Source organism: Bombus impatiens, unplaced genomic scaffold (genome assembly GCF_000188095.3).
Source record: "Bombus impatiens unplaced genomic scaffold, BIMP_2.2 scf_0321, whole genome shotgun sequence".
Classification (NCBI taxonomy): domain Eukaryota; kingdom Metazoa; phylum Arthropoda; class Insecta; order Hymenoptera; family Apidae; genus Bombus; species Bombus impatiens.
The window spans coordinates 700,589-723,107 of record NT_176740.1 but is presented as its reverse complement, the minus strand read 5'-3'; the positions used below and the strand labels follow the sequence as shown (position 1 = coordinate 723,107).

The following is a 22,519-nucleotide window of genomic DNA, read 5'->3' as shown; positions in this document are numbered from 1 at the left end:
CTTGCGATAGTAAAAGAAGGCAGTAGGATTAGACTTTCTTCTGTTTGCTACTACACCTGATCAACCGTGTCTAAGGTGTTAACGAACAAATGGAAAGTGGAATTTCTCTAATATTTAATTTATGCGCCGCGAACGCATTTATCTCTAAATATTTGCTAGAAATTTATTTCTCTCATTGTATCAAATATTTTGCCCCGAAGAAATTCTTGAAAAATAAATAATTTCCAATCGACGAAGCGAACGACGCTCTCCAGTTACGATTAATAGATTTGCGATTCGAGGACATGTTCGAGGACACCGATTTCTCTCTTAGCGCCAAGCTACCGACAACGACGCGGAAAAGAAGAATCGCTGCGATAACGGAGTGGAAATTAATATACCCGTGGTTCTGTGTTGAACGGGAGCTCACGATCGGCATAAATCTCGGCGGTCTCGATGAAGGACTCGCGGCGGTGGCCGAGATCACCAGGCGCTCCGAGGACAGCGAAATCGGCGGTTCTCTTATCGATCTGGACGCGGCAAAAATTCGATACGAAGCGTTAAGAATCGTGCGTCGCTGTTCGCCGGAGAAAGTTTAGAAAGGAACGGCCGATTCGCAGTTCGCGGTCGTAAATATAAAACGAAGAAAAAACCGGACGATCGGTAACCAGCGGGAACTGTTTGTAATTCGTAGTCACGTACGTACGCGAGCAGTTACCGTAAAATGGGAAAAGGTACGTCGCACGTTGTTCGAGAACAGCTGTTTCCATCATTTTCTGTTATTTCTTAAAGTTTCGGTATAGCGTCTGGTGGAAGTGTTTGGACACTTATTTTATAGAAAACATTCGTACGTCGTTTTACAACATTCGTATGTCTGTGCGTTATAATAACAGGAATAGAATTGCAGCATGTAAAGAATAAAATCGATGAGAGTAAGCTTGATACATCTTCTATTTGCAACGATAGAGTAAAATAGCAAATTTATATTGCGATGTGTTTTGTGATTTATTCGATGAAGATTTTTATTTGTTAAATTTTATTGTTAAAATTTTATCGAATCGCTACCTGATCGTTGGAGAATGTCAGATAGTCAATGGTACTGTCGATCGTAATTATTATCCTTTGATATCGACCACTCGTATATTGATAGAAATTTTGATTCGATGGTCGTGGCGAATCAAATAGCATTTGTTCGTTGAAGCGATATCGAGAATGGGAAGATGGAAATGGAAACGCGAGGAGAAGGCAATGGGATCGATCGTTTCAGCACTGTTACGAAGGATCCACAACGAGATCGAGCGCAGGGTTGCACGGTTATCCTCGCTTTCTCGATAATGAGAAAATTGTGCGGTTCGATCGATCTTGTAACACGATCTCGCGATCATAGACTGTCGATAACGCGCCACGTAGCTCGAGGCATCGAAACGGAAGTGATCGATGGCTCAGACGCGGCATTTCCGATCTCCAGCTCCGATCATTTTACCACGCTTCCGTAGCCTAAGCTTAAATACCGCGAGATCGACGCGTACAAAGGCGCTCAAGAGTCACCGATGTCCCAACGAGGGATAAAGATTTTCAATTAATCTCCGGAGATTATCACGGCTGAAATTTCATTGCAAATTTTCTAACGATACCATCAGGATGTTACTTGTAACCAATGCGAACCATAACTTTTCTCATCTATTCGTCTACGATCGTTCTCCGATTCTTTTATTGGCGATATAGTTTTTTTGTATAACTTTTTTATAGTTTCTAAGCTTTCTTGTTGTATCTGGTTTTGTATCCCGCCGCCAAAGATCATCGGCGAGATATCTCGCATTTTATACGTATCGACGAAGAGCGATCGTAATTCAATGACAAATGGGCAACGATAGAAACTGATTTAAAAATGTCATCGAGTATAATTGTTCGGAATTTTGACTGACTGTCCGTTTATGGCACGGACAGGCCCATTGTTTTCTTTAGGAAATTCCGAATTGCATGTCCTCCCCGAGCTGTAAACCTAACGACTCCGAGGTCAGATAAAAGACCCCTGGAAAGGACCAGCCGGAAGGGCACAATGGACGGAAGAAACCCATCGGCTGGTAGGGAAAATCAGCAACGTAGAAGGACGGTTTATCATCAGATATCGTACTGTACTGGTGAAATACTTCACTCCCAACAAGATCTTACCACCACCGTGAATCATATCACACGTTACGTTTACACAACTAGTTCAACACAGCGCTGGATTACTCTAACACTCGATATATTAAACCTCCTCCACCTCGAGCGTTAATTCATTCGAGGTACGCGATATCGACCGATCGGTTTGACCTGACCGGTTGCTCTTTAGTCGATAATTCGCAACAATAATTAACGAATATACGTTATCGAATCCATTATGTGTTGGTCGAAGTTTCATTCTACGTACGTATCTATATTAAAAAGAAAGAAAAAAAGCAAGAAATAAGAGTGAAAGAGAAATTTGGCTTTTCGAACTCGTCAGTCTTAACAGTCTTTTTGGAACAGTTTGTTAAATCGCAGGATCGTTTAGCCGGAGATGGCTATCGTACAACACGAATCGATTAGAAGCGTGTATATAGTTATTATAGTATACGTTTCGCGATTCGATCAGCGTCGAATGGATGCGTGAAGAGCGAGTTTAAACGATCGATTATCGAATTGTACGACGCGTCGTTGCGGAGCCCGTTGTCGAGAAACGCACGAATAGAAAGCGGTTTCATGGATGGCCGTGTTTGGCCTCGATCAACAAACTCTCCCTTGATTTTCTATGACAGCTGTGACTGCTCTTCCGCGAGTTTTTCGCCGTCCCGCGAATAATGGCAATTCTTCTTCCGGTTCGCAGTCATCGTTCACCTTGGCAGACGTTCTTCCATACAGAATATGACAGTATCTTGATCGCGGTGTCGCTTTCGTTATAATCATCGAATCTGTCGTTGTTTCGTTATCGTTTCGCTGTGCAAAAATTCTGATTTAAATTCTACAAGTTCGTAGATCAAACTATCTCTTCTCTCTTCTTCTCTCAGCAATTTTATCGTAGTTTATACATCTTTGTGTTTCGATCTTGTTCGTTGTTCAACGAAGGGAAAGACTTTCAATTTCTTTAAATAACGAGATAATAAATTGAACAATATTTTTCCATAGTATGGAAACGAGGAATGGCTTATATCGACGATTTCTTCATATTTTTCACGATTATAGAAAAAGATGATTAGATAAAAAATGATACAGAATCAATAATTCTATGTTCGATAAAGACAAAATTATAAAATATGATAGAAGCAAAAAAGTGTAACACAACGACACGAACCATAGAAGTGTATCGACGTCACGAGAAAGATATGATTAGCGTTACATAATTACAATAAAAAATAGTTCCCCAGCGTTCGAATTATCTTTTCTACGTCATAAACGATCATATATCATCTCGAAAGCCAGGCATCTGATTCTAAGAGTTCGCGTTGTCTGTTCCCCAAATTACTCTCATTAGATGACCGCTATCGTTTCGTGTAATGAAAAGGATGCCTGTATATAATACATCCTCGACCTTCAGCCTCTGATTTATTCCCAATTCGCGCTTTAATCGAATCGAGCCTCTCAGAAGCTGAGCCGACGAACTCTGCTTTTTGCGAGTTTCTCAATTTTATTTTTCGGGTAACACGATTAATGCTCGTTCTTCGAGAAACGAACGATTTAGCAGTACGTTCGAGACTTCCTTTGTTGCAAACTTTTGACTTTTTAATTTGTAGAAAATTAAGAAGTGAAAAACCACGAGATAAAATACACGAAATGCACAAAAAACGAAATATAATTTCGTGAGCGGAACAGCTTATTCTTTTAGTTGCATTTATAAAAGTATAAATTCGCACAAACATGGATAGCCTATTTATCGGAAAGAAATGACAGAAAACAGCAGCGAATTTTACGGTAGGTTAGAAACAATAACCTTGCGAACGTTTTTCAATTTACGGAGTCGCGATCGGCGTTATCGTTCCGAACGATTCAATTATTTCTCTAATGGCTGTTCGATAGGAGTATGAAAATAAACGATTCAAGCTGAATAAAACAAACGTAGGCACCACCGATCGTTATACGGACCGATAAACAGGGCATCATGGAATAACGAACAACCCGGAAGCTCGGTGGGAATCGGCGGCTCTGTGTATTGTCGTTCTCAATAGGTTGAAACTATCGTGGAAATTACATCGAGCGAGACGCGAGCCTGTAAATCTCGCTCGTTTCACCGCGAGACGTCGGAGAAAGTGAATAATTAGAAGGCGCCTTAAGGCCTTAAAGGCCTTTAAAGCCTAAACGACGAACGGTGCGTAACAACCGTCTTCTCTCGGTTCACAATCGTGACGAGACTCCTTAATTAAGTGGATCTTGCTAATTCATGCGTTTAGCGATGTTGATTTTCATCGAGTTTGTCCATTTTGTTTGCCTATACTATTGTTTTCATTAGCATTACATTTTGGGAATATTCTGCGAATCGCGCGATACGGTTACGGAATTTTTTCCCAGCAGTTGTACTTTTAGATATGGAATTTGTTCTAGATTTGCCTGTTTGCTTAGAACTTTTTTCAGTTTGACGATTCTCTAGATAACGACAGACAATTAGAGCACCTTGATCGAGCGAATTTTCTTCCAATCTGTACGTTCCTCTTACGTGCGTTATTGCTTTTATTCGATCTCCAACATTTTCCACGAGTTATATTCTCGGAATTTTTCAACAGCAATTCGAACATTTCGCTGTAAAATCTTTGTCGCGTTGGCTAGTTTTAGTCTGGAATTTTAAAGAATTCTCAGGTCAGACAATCGTACGATATTTTAATCAGAGAATGATAAGCTTTCTTTCGAAGCTACCGACCGCGTCTTTCCCCGTCGATCTTTTATCCAAATTAAACGCCATCAATGACGCATTGATCGTCGACAAAGCACAAGAAACTCGACTAGTATTTAAGGCAGAGTGCGGATAAAACTGCGTAACTGGGAACAACGGTGCATTAATCGCGATAACGAATTTGTAGAGTCATCGAGCACATTATACCGCGTGCGTAATAAAGTAAACGAATATTGCAGTGGCCTCGGTATCGTAACGTATCCAACGATAAGAGACGCCGACTTCACCGATAACACGATCACAATGCCATGCCTTTTTCATCGTACGATTACAATTAAGAAAATAATCATTGTTTTTCAATCTTTCAGAACCGCGTTATTCAATATTATTTAACAGCACCGAACATATTCTTTTCTTCTATTTCCACGTTCCGACCGTACGAACATGTAATTTCGTCCCTCGTTGTATATCCTATCCGTCGTTTACCAACGATTAGTTGCATAACGATAATGACACAGCGTGTGCGTCGAAACGAAGCATAATACCTGCTAAATCAGCATGTCGACGTGTTGCGTATCGTATCGGTGGCCGTACACCACGGAACCGCCGACACGTGTCGATGTTTGTCAACCGATTTTCTGCTGGTTCTTCCCGTATCTGTTTCGACGATCGTTAAATAATAGCCGCAATCAGGATACAAGAACGCTGCTCGTGTTTCTTTTGGGAACGTTGCGTTATACTAAGTACACCGGCGTCATATTGCACAATCGTCGTCGTACGTACTCAAACACACGTAAACGTGTATAAATACAGAGACGCGTTCTATTGCGTAACCCTGGCATAACTCATTGTTAGCCTGGGCTCTTTGTAGCAGAGAAAACACGGTCTTATCAGGTGAAGAAAGAACGAGCGCTTTCCTTTTGTCGGTTGGCCTCATCCCACGCGGATTGCATACTTACCGCCATAACAGAATTTATGGTTTATCAAGCGTGCGTACCGCTAAGGACTGTGGCGATGCAACGGCCGCCTGTATCCGCTCTGATCGCGTATCATAATTCCATATTACGTTACTTGGAGATCTTTGTTTCGAATGAAATGCGTAGAAAGTTCCGAAAATGGTAAATCGGTAATCCCGTAGGATAATTGCATTATGATTGAGATCTTTGTGCAGGTTTAATGGACGATATTAAGAACAAATGGAATATACACTCGTGACGCGTAAAGTTGTCTTTATGAACGTGGGTTGTATTTAATTCGATGAGTTTAACGATGCCGGACTTGGGCCAAATTGGCACATATTTAGGTCGCGTTATGTCTGACTCGCGCAGTCCTTAACTACTTAACTTTATATTACGCTTAACCTCGCTCGTATTTCACCTTTTCTCACAATTTCCTTTCAAAAACAGTTCGCAATTTGCTTTTATCGCTATACTTTCCTAACCAACGATCCACTTACATCGAAATTTCTGCCGAATCAAGTTCCCACTCGAGAGTAATTTAAAAAAATCGAGCCAGTCAAGGTAGGATCGTAAAGGACGAAGCATGCGAATATTATGCAAATTTCGATTTGCGCGTGGCCAGTTAAAGAAGATCGCACGTCGTTAAGCCGAAGATCCATTAAAGCCAGTGACGCGGGACGAGCAAAGTCGAATCTAAAGCGAGTCTAGAACCGTTTCTGTTCAGGCTATTTCCGATCTGGGTTACACTTGCTGCGACTCTCGTTAAACTCGCTCGACGAATCGTCCTTTTCCCTATTGTATCTCCGATAAGTTGTACGTTGTTCATCGGCGTGCAGAACGATCGTCGAAAGATCGAACCGACGAAATCGATCGAAACCGATCGCATGTTACGCCATGGCCCCGTTTAATTAGCCAATTAACGCGTGCACGTTGGCTTAATTCGTTCTCGCGAGCAGGACTGGCCTGGATCGAGCCGGGGAATTCGCGCACAAAGATATTTTCCCAGACGGTTCTGCGAGAAACGCCAGAAGAAATTGGCACACTCTAATGAACCTGCAATACGCGGGAAAAAAATCGAGGCCGAGCGTAAAATTCCTCGGGTAACGTTAATTTGCATCATAATGGACGCGCCTCGTGTCCCCTTACGATCGCAACCGGTCTCTTTCTCTCTCTCTCTTGAGCTTTCTTCGTATTCTTGCCCATTCTTTTCGTCCTCGCTCGCCAATTTTTCTTCTTCTATCTTTCTTCTTTCCTTTTCTTTATTTTTTCTTTTTTTTTCTTTTTCGTCTTCGAGGAAAAGCAAGTGGCACGTCTCTAATGGTATGCTTTCACTGCAAATGGGAGTCACAATAGAAGCGTGGCTCTACGTGGCTAATCATATTAATTCGTAGAAAATCCGGAGCATCGGCTATCTATGTCGCGTGGAAGTTTCGTTTTTTCCGAGCCAGCGATTCGAGGACGTCGCGTTCCACGCCTTCGTAAACGATGTGTTTTAAATTGGAGAAAGAGACGTGTACACGTTGCCTTTATGCCTCTATGGTATTTCAGTTTATACAGAATCTTGATCGTTCGAAAGGATGGGTAACGTTATACTCGTACGAGGGAAGATGGTTCATTTTCAGTTATTCCGTGAACATTAATATTAAACGAGAACAGAGACTTTTGAATAAAAGAAACTATCGTATTTATGAATCGGGCCAAGTAGATCGCGTCACGCGTAGGCCAATGGCCTTGGATGTTAGATTTATCGGGGCGTTGAAAATATTTGACAGAAAAATTCTTTCTTTAATGAAGATTGTTCTGTTATCATTGGTAGAAAATCTGTAGCGTCGACTATTCAAGTTGCAGAAGTTTCTTTTTTCTGAGCCAGTGATTTGAGAATGCCTTCGTGAACGACGTATATTAATTTAACGAAAGAAACATTTATACTTATGTTGGAAATTTCTAGACTTGTTAACCTGAATAGCAACATGGTCGTTATAATTCAAATGGAACTTTACGAGAGATTAAAATTCTGGAGGCAATTATACAACATAGTAAAATTATAAGCCAATCTACAAGAAATTAGAGTTACAAGCATCGTTAATAAAACGACAACGAATATTCATAAGACAAGCTTCGAATGAAAAAAGAGCCAGCAAAGTTATTCTTTTATCGTCTTTTTCCATGGCGCCCAAATTGCAGCGTAATCCCCGGATTAAAAAAAAAAAAAGAAAGAAGAAAGAAATGAATCTCCTTCTCTGCCGCCTCGTTTCCAGTGAAATTGCTGGCATCATGTGAAATCGTTCTGTAATTCCACGGAAGATTATCCGGGATATAAGGGCGGATCTTCGGAACCCGACCACTCGACCGTGCCCCCATCTCCGTATCAAAGAACTTTACGAGCTTTTAATTGAACAATATTGAATGAAGACGAGTCATCGTGGTCTTTCGCGAGTTCTTGTTAAACATTCCCGTGGATGGAACTCGTGCAACTTTCATCGCACGAGGCTTTAACGAGCGTATTTTTATCGCAACGACGAACAGGACGATCGCATTTTGTTACCGAGCACGGGCCATACGTGTACAATCTGCGACGCAAGATCGTGAATTTGGTGTCTCCTCCCATGAAAATTAATTCCTTTCTTTTGTACAAACGTTTATGCGTATCGGCGTTACGTAAGTTCCAGGCGAAAAGAAGAGAAAAAAGAGACGAGAGAGTGAAAGAAGAAAGGAGAAGGAAGGGAAGATCTTGTGAAAATTATTGTTATTTTCTTAAAGATTTACGCATATTGAAAGCTCAGGATGGAAATGGATGGAAGAAAGGGTAGGCAACGGAAGAAGAAGATAAAAGAATATAGAGGAAACAGCGAAGGGAAAAAGAAGAAATGGAGGTAATGTAAAGAAGGAAAACAGAAGAGGAAGAAGGGAAGGAAGCGAAAATTGGAATTAGACGGAGAAGGAAAAAGGAAGGGGAATAAAAATAACGAAGAAGGAGGGGGATGAAGAAAAATATCCATACAGAGATATTTGCATCGACGATCTTATGCAACGGACTGTACATGTGAGCGCGGTTTAAGGCCCGCTGCTGCAAAATGCATTTGCTTACGGCTCGCTCACGTACGCCCGTATAAAACGGCGCATTATTCGCGAGTTATGCCCCGTATGCACGTCGCTGCTTCTTTTTTTTTTCTCCTCCACCCTTTGTGAGCTGCCTCTTAAAGCTTCAAGGCGGCCCTTCCTGCACGCGTCGTTCCTTTCTTCCCTCTCTTCGTTTCCCCGCTGTCCTCTTCTTTTTTCTTGCTTTTTTGCTTTCCTCTCTTCTTCCACCTCTTTCCTTTCGTCGCCGTTTTTTTTTTCTTTCTTTTTTCTCTCCCGTATTTTTACCTTCAGGTTCCCCGTCGTCGCCTCGGCGCCCAAGGGACGTGCGACACGTGCAAATGCGCCTTCATCCTCGTCTCCACCTACGCGTCCGCTAATCGATGCGTTCATTGTTTGTCGAATTACACCGTGGAGCGTTCGTTAGCTTTGACGAAACACCGATTAGTCAAAGATGCCGTGGAAGTCTCGCTGAGATCTTGCTGTTTTTGGAATTTCGATTTCGCAACGTGAGACGTTGCTGGATCGCGAGGAATGCCGAGTTTTAGGATCCTTCAGTGGGTTCGTTTACCTCGATGAAGAAGCAATTTGTTTGTAAATGTCGCGCGAGTCTCCAGGGAATCTTGCTTCCTCGTAATTCGTTCTTGGCAGTATGGAATATCGTAAGATCCTAAGCAACACCATGCTACAGAACCGTAGTACCATACTTCCCATACAACTACACAGGTTCGTCTACTTTGACGAAACGTTGATCGATCCAAGGAGCCAGAGAAATCTCGGTCTTCTGCAATCCACGCTTCGCAACAGAGAACATTACGAGATTCCTCGGAACGCAAATACTCGTTTGAGAAACGTCGATCCGCCGCTCTAGAATCGATCTAGATCCCTCTTCGAGTTTTCCTTCGAACGGCCCAGGAAAAGCCATCGAATCTAACCTGTTTTCACTGAATTTTCCTTAAGAAGTAGCCTGTGCTTCTCCATTTGGCAAGCGTTCGTCCGTGCCTCCGTTTCGCTTTCCATCGTCGGAAGACTCCGAGATCGGCTGGCTCGTGGAAACATTCGCCTTAGTCACTCTGCAAACTAGTAACTCGCCGTTTGATAAATGGCGACGCGGTGAGAAACGAAAATTACCAGCTAGCTAGTCCGTAAGAGCAGGTTCGTGAGATTCGAAGACGAAATTCGAACGAGCACGTACGAAACGATAAGTGAGCCATTGGTGGCTCGACGCGAGAGGAATTCTCGTGGTCGCAGAAGTCCGACGAAGGCGTTGTTGAGGTCAGACGGTGAAACAAAAGGTCCGGCACGGTTGCTCGTGCTAAGCTAATTATCGATAAGGCAATCAATCTCTGGAACGCTGCACGGCTCTCTGGTAATGCCAACCTCCCGGCCACGAGAGAAAGCAGTTTCGATTGGGACCCGAGGTGCCGATTGTTGTTCCGCGCTGTGTTCGCCCGTGTTACCTATGCGATCGCGATTTCGAGGAAATGCCACTCGAACGGTTGTTCGCTCGTTGTTTCGGTTAAAACACTTTGACTGCCACGCCGAAATCACATGTTTCGCTCAGGACGCCATGGTGTTTTAACACGGTGCACCGTTAGATGCAACATTTGTTCTCATTCTTTTTTTTTTATCGATGTTCTAATAAAAATGTTTAATCGTTCAATAGGAGTACTTTTTATCTCGAAGTATGTTTTATTTATCGGTTATATTCAAAATGCCCTAACTGTCAATTTTCATTCAATTTTTACAATCGTAAGAAGTTCAATCGCTCTGGTTGATTACCAATGACCACCGTGGCGTCACAGGAGAAACCGTGGTCTTTTATGAACAACGTGGCAGTCAAAGTATTAATCGAACGACCCGATTAACGATAGTATCACCGGTGATCGGTGTATAGGTTTTGAAAGAGGATTTCAAATGTTCGTACGTGGTACACCGATGCATCGATTGTTCGTACGTACGTAGAGAAAGTTAAATCCGAAGGAAGATGATTAATTTCAAGGAAACTAGATTTGTTGCGCGGCTGTCTTGTCGTCGCGTCGATTAATAGAAGGTTTAGTGGAAACTATTGGGTTTTGGGAAACTACTGTCATTATCATCTAATGACAAAATCCGCAATCGCTTAGTTGGCAACCCAAAATTGTATAAAAAAGGTTCGCATCGATCTCTTTAACGATTGTCTTTAGAGTCGATCGAAGAAATAATACACGTTCTCCGAAGTAGGATTTTACGCGAGATTCGTGGAAGTCGGGATAATTGGCGAGGGCCTCGGTTCATTGTCTCCTGGGTAACTCGATATTTTCACGTTCGATAGCGGGGTATAGAGTAGTGGTACGCAAGGGTTTCAGGTAAACGACTGCCGCGAGCCGTGTACGCCATTGTTTTATCCAATCAGTGAAGGGTTAACAGAGCTTTGCCACGACGTACGATTTGTAATTCCGTGATAGAATCGATTAGTTTTTGCGATACTTAGAAATCAGGTCGATTCACTTTTCCTCCGATATATTGAAATTTCACGATAATAAGATTATAACGATGATTCGAATGCAATGAGAAACTCGTGTTCCATTGTGTCGAAAAGCGTAAAGAAAAGTGCGAAAGAGATTGAACTATAATCGAAAGATTTATGTTCGTTACCGTATAATCTGAAATCACGCAAATATGACTGGATAATTGTGGAATACTTGAAATATCCCTAGTGTAACGCGTTCTTCGAAACGTGAATTTTACGATCGTGATTTTGCAGGTATTTTTAAACGACCGATAGGTCGAATCAACGCGATTAACGAGGTATCGTTTAATTCGCGACACCGTAGGGACTCCACTTTTTATTTCGTCGCGTTTGCGCCGCGAACAGACGGATAAATCAAGTGCTCGACATGCGATTCATTTGGATTTTTGTCAGGTTCTGTACTCTGGTTATTATTCCGATCGACGTAATTTCATGCGACCTTAGGCGCTTACAAAATGATCGCTTTAATTTCAGGTACTGGATATCGCGTGCATGCTTGTGTCTATTCAAATTGCGAAAAGTTTGGAGAAAAGGAAATGCGTGTAAATTATCTTTTTATCTTGACATTCCAGGGGACAACGTTTTTACGCTTAACAATTTTAAAAACTTTGCAACTTTTGAATTTTAGAAATTTACAGCTTTGAAACTCTGAAATCTCAAAACTCTCGAACCTTTCCGATAAAAAAGAGATAACACGGAAGTTAAACGATAACGAAGTTATCGTTCACTCAGAAAACAAAGTTCTATTAGGTTGTGCGGAAAGTTTCTTTCGTTTTATAAGGAAATAATAGACGCACAATGATTTTTGTTTTATATTAGTTCATCGAACTATTCACGAACGTAATAATAGAAATAGAACGAAATGGATCACATCTGATTCAATAAAATAATATAAAACAGAAATTCCATCCATCTGTTATCACTTTATGAAACCAAAGAAACTTTTCGGACAATCTAATAATTTTAACTTTCAAGGATTTTCGCGCTCTTAAACCAAAGATCTTACAATTTTAACCGGTGCTTTCGTTCGATCGCAGTTCTTTGGTTGTCGGAACAAATCGCGACGGAGTACGTAATTATCGGGGCAACGATCCGCGGAAAGTGAAAATGTCGTGCCGGGGCTGCGTTTCAGCCAATTACGAGGACTTTATTCATCTGCGTGGCTTCGTCGTGCACGGCGGGATTATTCGAGTCACCGTGGATTCCCTTGGAATCGGCATTGCATTTCCAAGCGATCCATTCAGGTAACGGCTGATACGCGGTCAGAATATTTCGTCCACTCGACTGTAACATTGTCGATCGAAACTCGCGTGATTAAGAGAATTCTGCTCTTCGGGTACTTCCTAGTGAATCCACCTGACAGAATGTCAGAGTCTGATAAGTTGCGGAACGAGTTGAAGAGATCCTCGAGGGGGAAGTAACAAAATTGCAGAGGAAACTTTGCTACATCGTTGCTACGTTAATTAAACATCTCATGTACGAATTTTTCAAGTTTTCTATTTCTCCCTGACTTTCCAGTCTATTTCTCTGATAACGTTTGTAAAAGATACGAATTTGCATAAACATCTGTAGTCCACTAATTACCTTACATTCGCGTTGCTCGTGTTAATTTCCTGCGCGAATAAGGAACAAGTGCTCGTGGACACGCGCGCTTCTGCGAGTTCGTGTCGCGACATTACCAGGACACGCTCTGTTTCCACGTAGTTGCCATTTTCTATGGGATGCGGGCATGTTCAAGTCGATTCTTGATGCTCGTAGCTGTCGCGAATACAGGACGCCGTTGTTGGCCAGTCGCGAAACTGTGTGTTGCGCGTTAAATCGGCGCTATTTGGCCGCGGCAAAATGTCCACAATGTCGGAACACGAGTATGTCGTGACTTCATCGTCTGGTACCTCGATGCCGCCTATTGTTCTACGAATAGACCTCGCCTATCCCTTCTTCTCTTTTGACTCTTTCGCTTTTCCGCCGTTCCTCGTCCACCTTTCACCACGGAATTAACCAGGAAAACGTTTTCGACGATTTATGCCGCCGAGAAATTGTTCCGGACATGACTTTACGTCGATGCAGAAACACAGGCGAGTGGGGCAAATCGATCGGTTGACATTTTGTGAAAATTCGTCGATTTTAGCGTTAAAACATACGATCGATCTATCGGAATAATTTCTATCGTTTATTTGATCAGGATGAAAGTTACGATTGTACAGGCAGAACTGCTGTCGTGGAGTGTACGCGTATGAAATATCGAGACACGCGAGCCCTGGCACCTACCGTGAGGAAAGAAGATCGAATCTGATCTGCGGTAATTCGATCGTGAAAAGAAGGGAACAGAGAGCCGCGAATCGGCAGGCTGATATCGTTTTCTACAACGTTTTGTCGCGGCCTGGTATTAAAATTCTTCGCGCTAGTTGCGACACCGAGGCGGCAACTACCGATTTAATTCCATCTCTTGTCTTTTACTAGCGCGTTGACTTTTCTATTAGAATCCAATCTGGTCCACGATTCTCCGAACTTCGATCGGTAGCACCACGTTACTAGCTTTTTTCTCTCTATTTTTTTCTCGTTTATCTCTAAACGTCAGAAAAAAAAAGAAAAGATAGAATTCCATTCTATCGAGAAGTTAGATGTCACGGGATATTTAAAATAAATACTCTCGAGGAACTCTTGAACTTTCTTACTTACTTCTATAAAACGCACGCTCCCCTTTAACCCGCATCTGTCTTCAAGACGATTCTCATGCTCTTCTTTGTCTGAAATGACCCGTGACCTTTTCTGGAAACCGGAAATGCGTAGCAGGAAGAACGGGAAATTGCGTAAAGTGTGCTCAGCTTAGACAGGCGACTTTTCAGAGATCTAATTCGTGGAAGAACACGTCCCTAAGGTTTCTTGTCCCCGCCGCTTTCAGCTTCGTTCTGCTCGCGTTCGTGTGGCGAAGGCGGCATTAAATCGAGAGAGGCAGAAATTTCGTTGCACAATCCAACCACTCGTCGGATTTCTCTGGCACGGGTAAAAGGCAAAAACCTCTTCGTTAATACGACACGATCGCCGTCGGTCTCCGGGACTCGGTGACTAGTTCGATCGGTAATTCGAGCCGGGAGAAGTGGCAAGAAGACCCGGAAGAACGCCACAGAAGAAAACCTTCGTAACAGGGTAAGGAGGATCGGCTCCGCGGTGAATGGCGTACGATTCGATGTTATCTCTTTGTTGCATCGCCGACTCTGCTTCGGTTCTGCTTCGCAGCATTTCCAGAAAATCCCATCTTGTGTTTCTTATGCTTCGTAATTGGGAGAAATTTGTGATTCCAGGATCTTGCGAGTGAAATTTCCATTCTTCGCGATAAGCGTCGCGCGGACGCTTGTATTTCACGATTAGCAGGAGTTTCCATGCTTTTGATAAAATTAATGTTGAATTTTATTACGATAGATACTCTATTATATATATATCTTCTTTTTTCTTCGCCCTACTATTATTAAATTCTTGTACTAAATCGTTAAAATCGTGAATTGACAGTCTTTGAAATCTGCTCCGATTGAAAATAAGTGGAGCGACAGAACAGTGAACGTTGTAGCAACAAACTATAGCAACGAGAATCGATTTCCTCCGGACTATAATCCAATAGCGTTGAAACAAGCCGACATGTCAATACTCATCGTTGAATCCCGACTATTATTAGCTAGAACACGACGCGTACTGGTATGCAGTGCTGTTTGCTTATTATAGACAGGAAATAGATCTGAATAGGCATCGATTAGAAGGGCATTGACTCGAGCAAGTCCTAAATTCGTATCCATCTAGAATACTCAACCTAAATTTACTTTCTTTATCGATAAATACTTAACCCTTAATGCTAATGTCATTCGTGTGACCTTTTGAATGAGATGTTTTGTAACGCTATGGTCACCACTTGTCGTCGAAAAGATAGTTCTCCTCATTCTTTTTTAATTAAAACACCAGATACGTTCCATTGGATAAAGTTAAATAAAACGTTATCCTGTCGAATCTCGATCTCGATGTTTGAGGACGAAAAACCTCGAAGAAGCCCGGTAATTAAACTATAATCCACTCGGCGCGTGTAATAAAACCACTTTCTTGCCACATCTTTCTTTTACGCAAAATAAACGACATCTCGCCCATAGCCTCAGACGAATAAAACTTTCACGCCAGATCACTGACTGAGAATGTGTTCTGCTTGTATTATCGCAAAAAAATCGTTATATCCTTTCGCTTCGTACAAACGTATGGCGACGTTGAATAAAATTATAATTCAATTAATTACAAGACTCAAAGGACGATTACATTTGAGAGTATAAATATACCCGGCTAGAGTGAAATTCTGAAAATCCTCGGTAATTTTCAATCCGCCAAGTATCTCGACGCTTACGAGTTAAAAGAGTCGAAACAGTCATCGAATAAAATCGTAGCGAGCAGTTCGAGGCCGAAGAAATCGCGATCCGCCGAAACGTTGTTCCGCGAGCGTGCACTTGGCACACATTCCCATGGTAAAAAAAGGCTCGACGTCCGGAGAAAGGGAGAGGAGGCCGAGCGAAGAGCGTGCGAAAGCGTTCCTCCCGTCCATGGAAAACGATCTCAACGAGAGCCTTCCTTCGATCGGTCGTGATATAAAACGCGCACGGCGTTTTACGCGTCACTGAACGACCAAACGAAAAGGACACGCGTCGATGGAAACGCGCGGGGAACCCGGCCGATCGGTGAGCACAGGCCGCTTGTAATTGTCCGTTTCTCCTCGGCTCTATCGCCACGGTTCGATCTTTCGCTCGAAGACAGGCCGTTTTCTGGCCCGATAACGCGATCTATCGCCGCACGTAGCTTGGACGATTCGCGGACAAGTCTCACTCGACCACTGTCTCGATCCTCGATTTACGAACTCGACCGACGCAAACCGCAAGGATAAACCGTTCGAAAGCCTTTTCCCGTGAGAGTGCATCCAACCTGCACGTGGAACACGTGCGATCGGCCAGCACCTCTTCGATGCAGAGTCAAGGATTGTGGGTTTGTGGGAAGTTAGTTCTACGAACTAACCAGAGTTAGAGAGATGTTCAGTTGGCGAGCATCGAGAATTGGAACGCGTTCATCGGGCTCTTGTGTTCCGATACGTCGATCGATATAGATTTTTTACTCGATGGAAATTTCAAATATTCCAGGCGGTCGAATATCTCTGTATCAACTTTATGCTCCCAAGAAATAATTAATCGGGGTTTTCAGTTTGAACCGATCGACTGATGTAGTTCACTGAATGGAAATTTAACGAGTTTAGAAAATTCAAGACAATCGAATAACAGGTATCTCGATAGAAAATCTGTATTAGGTGAATGGTGAGTTTACGAGAGCGAGTTTACGAGTCCCGAAGACGATGGAAGAGACGTTTGCGAGAATCGATGGAATTTCGCCCGATTGGCACGATTAATTAAGCTTTCGAGTTTCGAAGCGATTGACTGATTAGATTTTCTAAACGTAGATGGAAAGTTAGAAAATTCCGAAAATTTGGAACAGTCGATAATACGATCTCGATACCAAAGTACTTGGTAAACAGCGAATTTATGGAGATAACGCGTCGATTTTCTGTATAAAACGACGAGTATCGAGAGACTGACGTTGGTCGAATTTTTCTCCTTGATCGCACGATTACCACGGGGTGGTTGATTTTTCGCGTTGGCTAATGAGACGGGTGAACTTGCGGCTAATGCGGATTTTTCTCGCATACGCGCAATCAATCACGCTTTGAACCGGGTATGGAAATTACATTTGTGATGTGATTAATGAAGCCGCTACGATGAGAGTACAGGGTCCACGAGTTCCACGCTCCAACATTCGTATAATATATTATACGGCTGGAAAATGGTAGCCGGATAATTGAAACTAGCGTTTTCTATCGTCCTTGGAACGATTAACGTTTTTTCTCTAGATTTTATCAACGATACCGCGACATCTCGTAATAATCAGTAGTTTCCTGTATTTATTAACTATATCACGCATAGCAATACGGGCAGAACTTTGCATATACGAACTATTCGTGGCACGAATGCTGCTTTTCTATTCTTCGGTTAGACGACGATAAACTTAACGTTTCAAATTACAGAATAATTACAGGGTTAAGTTCATATATATTTTATTTATATAAATGAAAGGAAATTCTACGTTGTTATACGTATAAAAATAAAGATTTAAACAATTGATAGAAGCAAATCAGTTTATATGTTATAACCTGGTATAATGTATATCGTACTTTATAATTACTTCACGAATCTGCTTCTATGCCCTACTTTCACACCGTTTAATTAACAGCACGATGTGCTCTAAATTAATATACGAAGAGCGTCATGCGCAGACATTCATCGCTAAAATGGTCTCAAGTACCGTTTGCCGATTCTACTGTTTCAATATTTGTAGAACGTCGAACGTTCCTATTTGAAGCACGACTGTAATCGAGTAACCAGTTCCGGGCGGTGCTTTTCTGTGTCTCGCGTACTCGCCTTAAATCCCTGGCAGGTGGAAATCTAATTAGCATACCGTTTGCTCTTTCAGATCAACTCGTGGATACGCGAGCACTGTCCCACGACCAACACGCTCACACACGTACGATAGACGCGAAGTGTAAAAAAACAAGATGAATTAAACGTTATGAAACTGCGTAATTAATTTACATAACGATGACGTTCTTTTTAGCGCGACAGTTTTACTAAATTTACTGAAAAATGGAACTGCCCACGGCGATTCCAATTTTTCATCATTGTACGTAGAAATCGAAGGATTCGCAAGAAAAACAGTCGAATTTTTCGAATCTTCCGCTCTTCAGATAAAAACTCTTCGGACAAGATAATAACTAATCAGATAATAATAATAAATTCTAACAGTCAAAAATTAATTACGAATAAGAACGATCCGCGTCTTGAACTTTTGTCCAATGAGAATTAACTGCTTCCATAGAAACAACCATTGTCACATGCACAGTTTCGTGATTTAATTAAGTAGAATTCTTTTATGATATGAACATAGACACGCTCGTAACAATTATACGACTTGATGAATATTTTCCAACAGAAAAATGAAACGTATCGAACAGAAATTAAATATAATATTCTTTTGCTTTTCTGGAAAAGACGTATGTAAATGTTAAGAAGAATCGGTTTTCGCCATTGGATCGTTATTTTGCAACACGCTAAACAAGCAATAGTACGATTTCCAACGGGAGAACTAGGGAAATCCCGTACTCTAACCATCGATAATCAAATCTAAAGACACGAGGTCTAACAATCGGATAAACAGTTGAAACGATCGGACGTTTCGATATAAAAGGGAATTATTCATAATACGAGACGTCGAAACTCGCAGAGACAAAAGTTCACGGTGTGAAAGGAAGAAGGTCGAAGAAAAAGAAAAAAGAAAAAAAAACACGGGAGTGTCGGTGGTTGAACATGATTACGAGGTGGCAATAGGAAAGCTCATGATCGCGCAAAGATCGAACAGCGGCGATAACAGGATCAGAGCTGAGTTAACCTATTGCACTGGCGTGATGCTGTTGTTCCGCGGATCATAATTTGCGCTTGATCCGACGGCACTTGAGAAACTGACTTGCGCGCGGAATACCGTGAGAACGCGAAAAAAGAACGCGTTTCAGGATCCCCTGGCGGAGAACGTTTTGCCATTTGTAATGGAAGAAGGTAGGCAGACAACAATCGAGTCGTTAGCAGTGAATTAAGGTCGACGTCCTCCGCGGTACGAGCCGGAGACCCCGATTTTAAAAATTCACTTTCGTCACCAGTGTCACCCCTAGCACTTGCACAGACTCGCGAAGCTACTCGAACGTTCGTAGACTTTTCACGAATAGACTTTTTACGAATATATTACGTACGTTGTACGAAACATTCTGAAATTACGTTTGACACCGTAACGAGACTCGATTACCACGACCGAAGAGATACGCCGAAGTTGGAAACAAATAGAAAAACGTATTCATAGAAATTATGAAACATTTAGACGTTCGAGATCGCTGTTCGTGTTGTATGCTAATTTTGTACTATATATACGCATGCGTTTGCAATAAATGTTCTGCAGTTTCTATATACATAGTCGGATCGCTTTCAAATTTTGCCAACGTAATCTCGACAGTCGTATGTCGTTACAGCGGCGATAAAATTTCGAAACGTTTCACATAACAAGCACAATATCGACGTAAATGTTTCCCACAATAAGGATTCGAGTACTTTCGAGAGACAGTGTTTGGTGGAGGCACGATATTCCATAGAGTCGATAATTCGATAGAGGATGGATGTGGCAACGAACGCGTTCTGACCATTTAGTCGCCAAACGCCATTTCACGACATTCCACGTAAAACAAAGTAGCAGTACGCGATAGTCAACGTTTCGCAAGCCACGTGCCACCGCTGCACCTTCGCCATTTATCACGAGGTTCCTACCTCTAACCAAGAGTTGCTTTTCGAGTTGATTTCTTGCTGTTCCTCGTTGCGTCCAGTCACCGTGCTCGTCGAGGCCCGTTAACGGAACTTTTTGCTAATCACGAGCACACGTACGTAGAAACGTGTGCGTTCGGTGTTGCGCGGATTATCTGATCGAGCGTCCTTATCGAGGTGCGTCGTTTGACGAGGGAACAGGTGGCCGCAAATGACGAGCACGCGTGTCCTAAGCGGAAATAGAATGTAATCGACGCGAGGCCTCGATGTCGAAGCTTCGCGAAGTTTTAGCCGACGTGACTTCAGTTTTTCGTGTCGACGATTCTCTTAAACAGCCGACGGTGTTCCATTTATCTGATTGTGCGAAGTTTGGTTGGTTGCGATCAGGTATCGCTTGATTAGGCGATTGAAGTGTCTTCCGTGAGTTATCGTTTAGAGGAATTAGGGATGAGAAATAAGAGGACAGTGATCTGTATGGTTTATTTTATATTTTAGGGATCAGAGGTTATTACAGGGATCGTTAGAGACTGCAGTGACTATAGAAAATATTTCCACGTACCTTTATTTTCAAGTGTAGTAATTAATTTTCATATATAGGTATATATTCATAATATCAAGCATACTATCAAACTCTTGTGGGTTTACGATAGCATAACTAAACGATACGAAATGTCATATATTTGGACCTAATTAATTAATATGTAAATAAATAATAAATACGATAGGGCGTCGCTACTTTTTAACTCTATACCCACGTATATGTATTAGGTTGTCCAGAAAGTGTCTTTCTTTCGCAAACGTGTTTTTTACAACAATGCACCTTCATACAAACGTGAAACAAAGTTTGTGAAATGTCGCGATGTTTATCTCAATGGAACGAAATGGATCGTACGTAATTGGACAAAATAATATAAAACAAAAAACGTTGTGCGTCTATTATTTCCTCATAAAAGGAAAGAAACAACCTGATAGTAGTTTCTATTACAGCGCGATCCGAGCTTAAATTTTCTGAACGAAAAATTCACTCGACCCAACCCACCTAGATGTCGAGAAAAATCAATATAGCTAATTAGCATCGTGAAGAAGATAAACAATTAAATAAGACAAGAAATAAAGAAGAAAATATTGATGGATCGTTACTGGGTCGAGGTTGACATTCAATTAAATCGGCGAAGACGACGAAGCGAGAAAGAAAAAGGAGAAGGACACGAGGTCCTCGGGGGACGAATAATTGAAATATCGAAGGCTAATTGAGCCAGAGGCAGCTGGAACGGTCGGAATTAATTCGGATCGAGTAACGGTAGCGAGGAGGAGACAGACACGGTTGGAAAGTGGCGTCCGTCTTCGATTCTCGTCGAGCAACATTAACAAGTTTTAATTAATTCATATCGGTTCGCGGGACTCGCGAATGACATTTATTTGGGCCACTAACGGATTACGTTCGAGGGAAGATACTTGAAAGGAGGCGAGACAACAGTGATAACCGTTACCTCTCGATTTACCAAGCTCAATTACGTTTCCAGGGTATAAATGACCGAGTGATTTGAGGTTTTAATCGAGTGGTTTGAATATTTTACCGGGAGAATGTGTATAATTATGAAATACTCCGTAATAGATCTGCTGTGGTTACAGGTATACATGTTTTTTAGTCGAGAGAATGTAGGCTAGAATCTGTCACGAAGAATATTTGATTCGTATAAATCTCTGAACGATCTAGTGATCTCGTTATAAAGCTGATACATTGGTTTACGAGTTCCATCGTGTTTAAGCCTTAACTATTCATCGCTTGTTGCATTTGGTATTTTATTTATTAGATTGTCCGAAAAGTTTCCTTTTATAAGTGGAATAATAGATCGCCAACAGTTTTTATTTTAAATCATTTCATGGATTTACGTATGATCCATTTTGTAGTAATAGAATAAAATGGATCAAACGTAATTCGATAAAATGATATAAAACAAAATATGTTGGACAACCTCGTATTAAATCACAGTGAGCTAAAAATAAAATGTTCTACGTTGTAGAAAGATTCTCTCGATGATTTGAAAAGGCACCTTAATCGATCGATGCGTGCGAAAATAAAGAAGTTGGGAAAATCGACGATGCACGTTGAAGCTAAATATAACTTTCAAAGTAGAATGTTTCAAACTAGTTGAAAATCGACACGAACCGGTCGAATTTGCAAGTGCAAACAGGTCACAAAGCAATGTGAAAAACTTCAGACTCGTCTCAGAGATAAGCGGTGTGCGCGTAAGAGCTCGTTCTACTTACAAGTTGAAACGCCTATGCGCGAACCGAACCGATTTACATGTTTTCCTATTGTACATCGTAACTCGGTAATTTCCAAAATTTCGGACAAATCGTATCCGATTCACGCGTCAAAAGAAAAAAAAAAGAAACAAAAACAAAAAGGAAAAAAACGCAAAAACCAACGATCCAAATCGACTAGCTCTTTACGATCTCTGATATAATTCGAGGAAGAAAGGTGCACGAAAGTTTGCCTCGATTTCGAATTAAATCGTGTGGTCGCATCGCGGCAGCTTTATGGACTGAATAAACCGTATCCTACCACACAACCAATCCTTGCGTGCATATACAAGAATATTCAAGGTCTGTGTATTCAGGATAGTCCATACCTAGAATGAGTTATATCGCATTGAATATCAGCCGATAGGATCTCACTCGCGGCTGCCTCCTCTTCCTGGCTGGTTCTCAAAGCAGC

At 41.8% G+C, this 22,519-nt stretch overlaps 1 protein-coding gene and 1 long non-coding RNA gene across 5 annotated transcripts in view; one reads left to right on the top strand and one right to left on the bottom strand.

Moving 5' to 3' along the window:
* The window catches only part of LOC100747526 (protein outspread), a 216,490-nt gene that overhangs the window by 63,908 nt on the left and 130,063 nt on the right, over positions 1-22,519 (top strand). The window lies entirely within an intron of this gene.
* Positions 20,609-22,519, bottom strand: part of LOC112212850 — a 13,055-nt gene continuing 11,144 nt past the window's right edge. The window contains exon 2 of the long non-coding RNA XR_002946682.2: positions 20,609-20,740. This is a non-coding gene — a long non-coding RNA (uncharacterized LOC112212850). The remainder of the gene's footprint in view (positions 20,741-22,519) is intronic.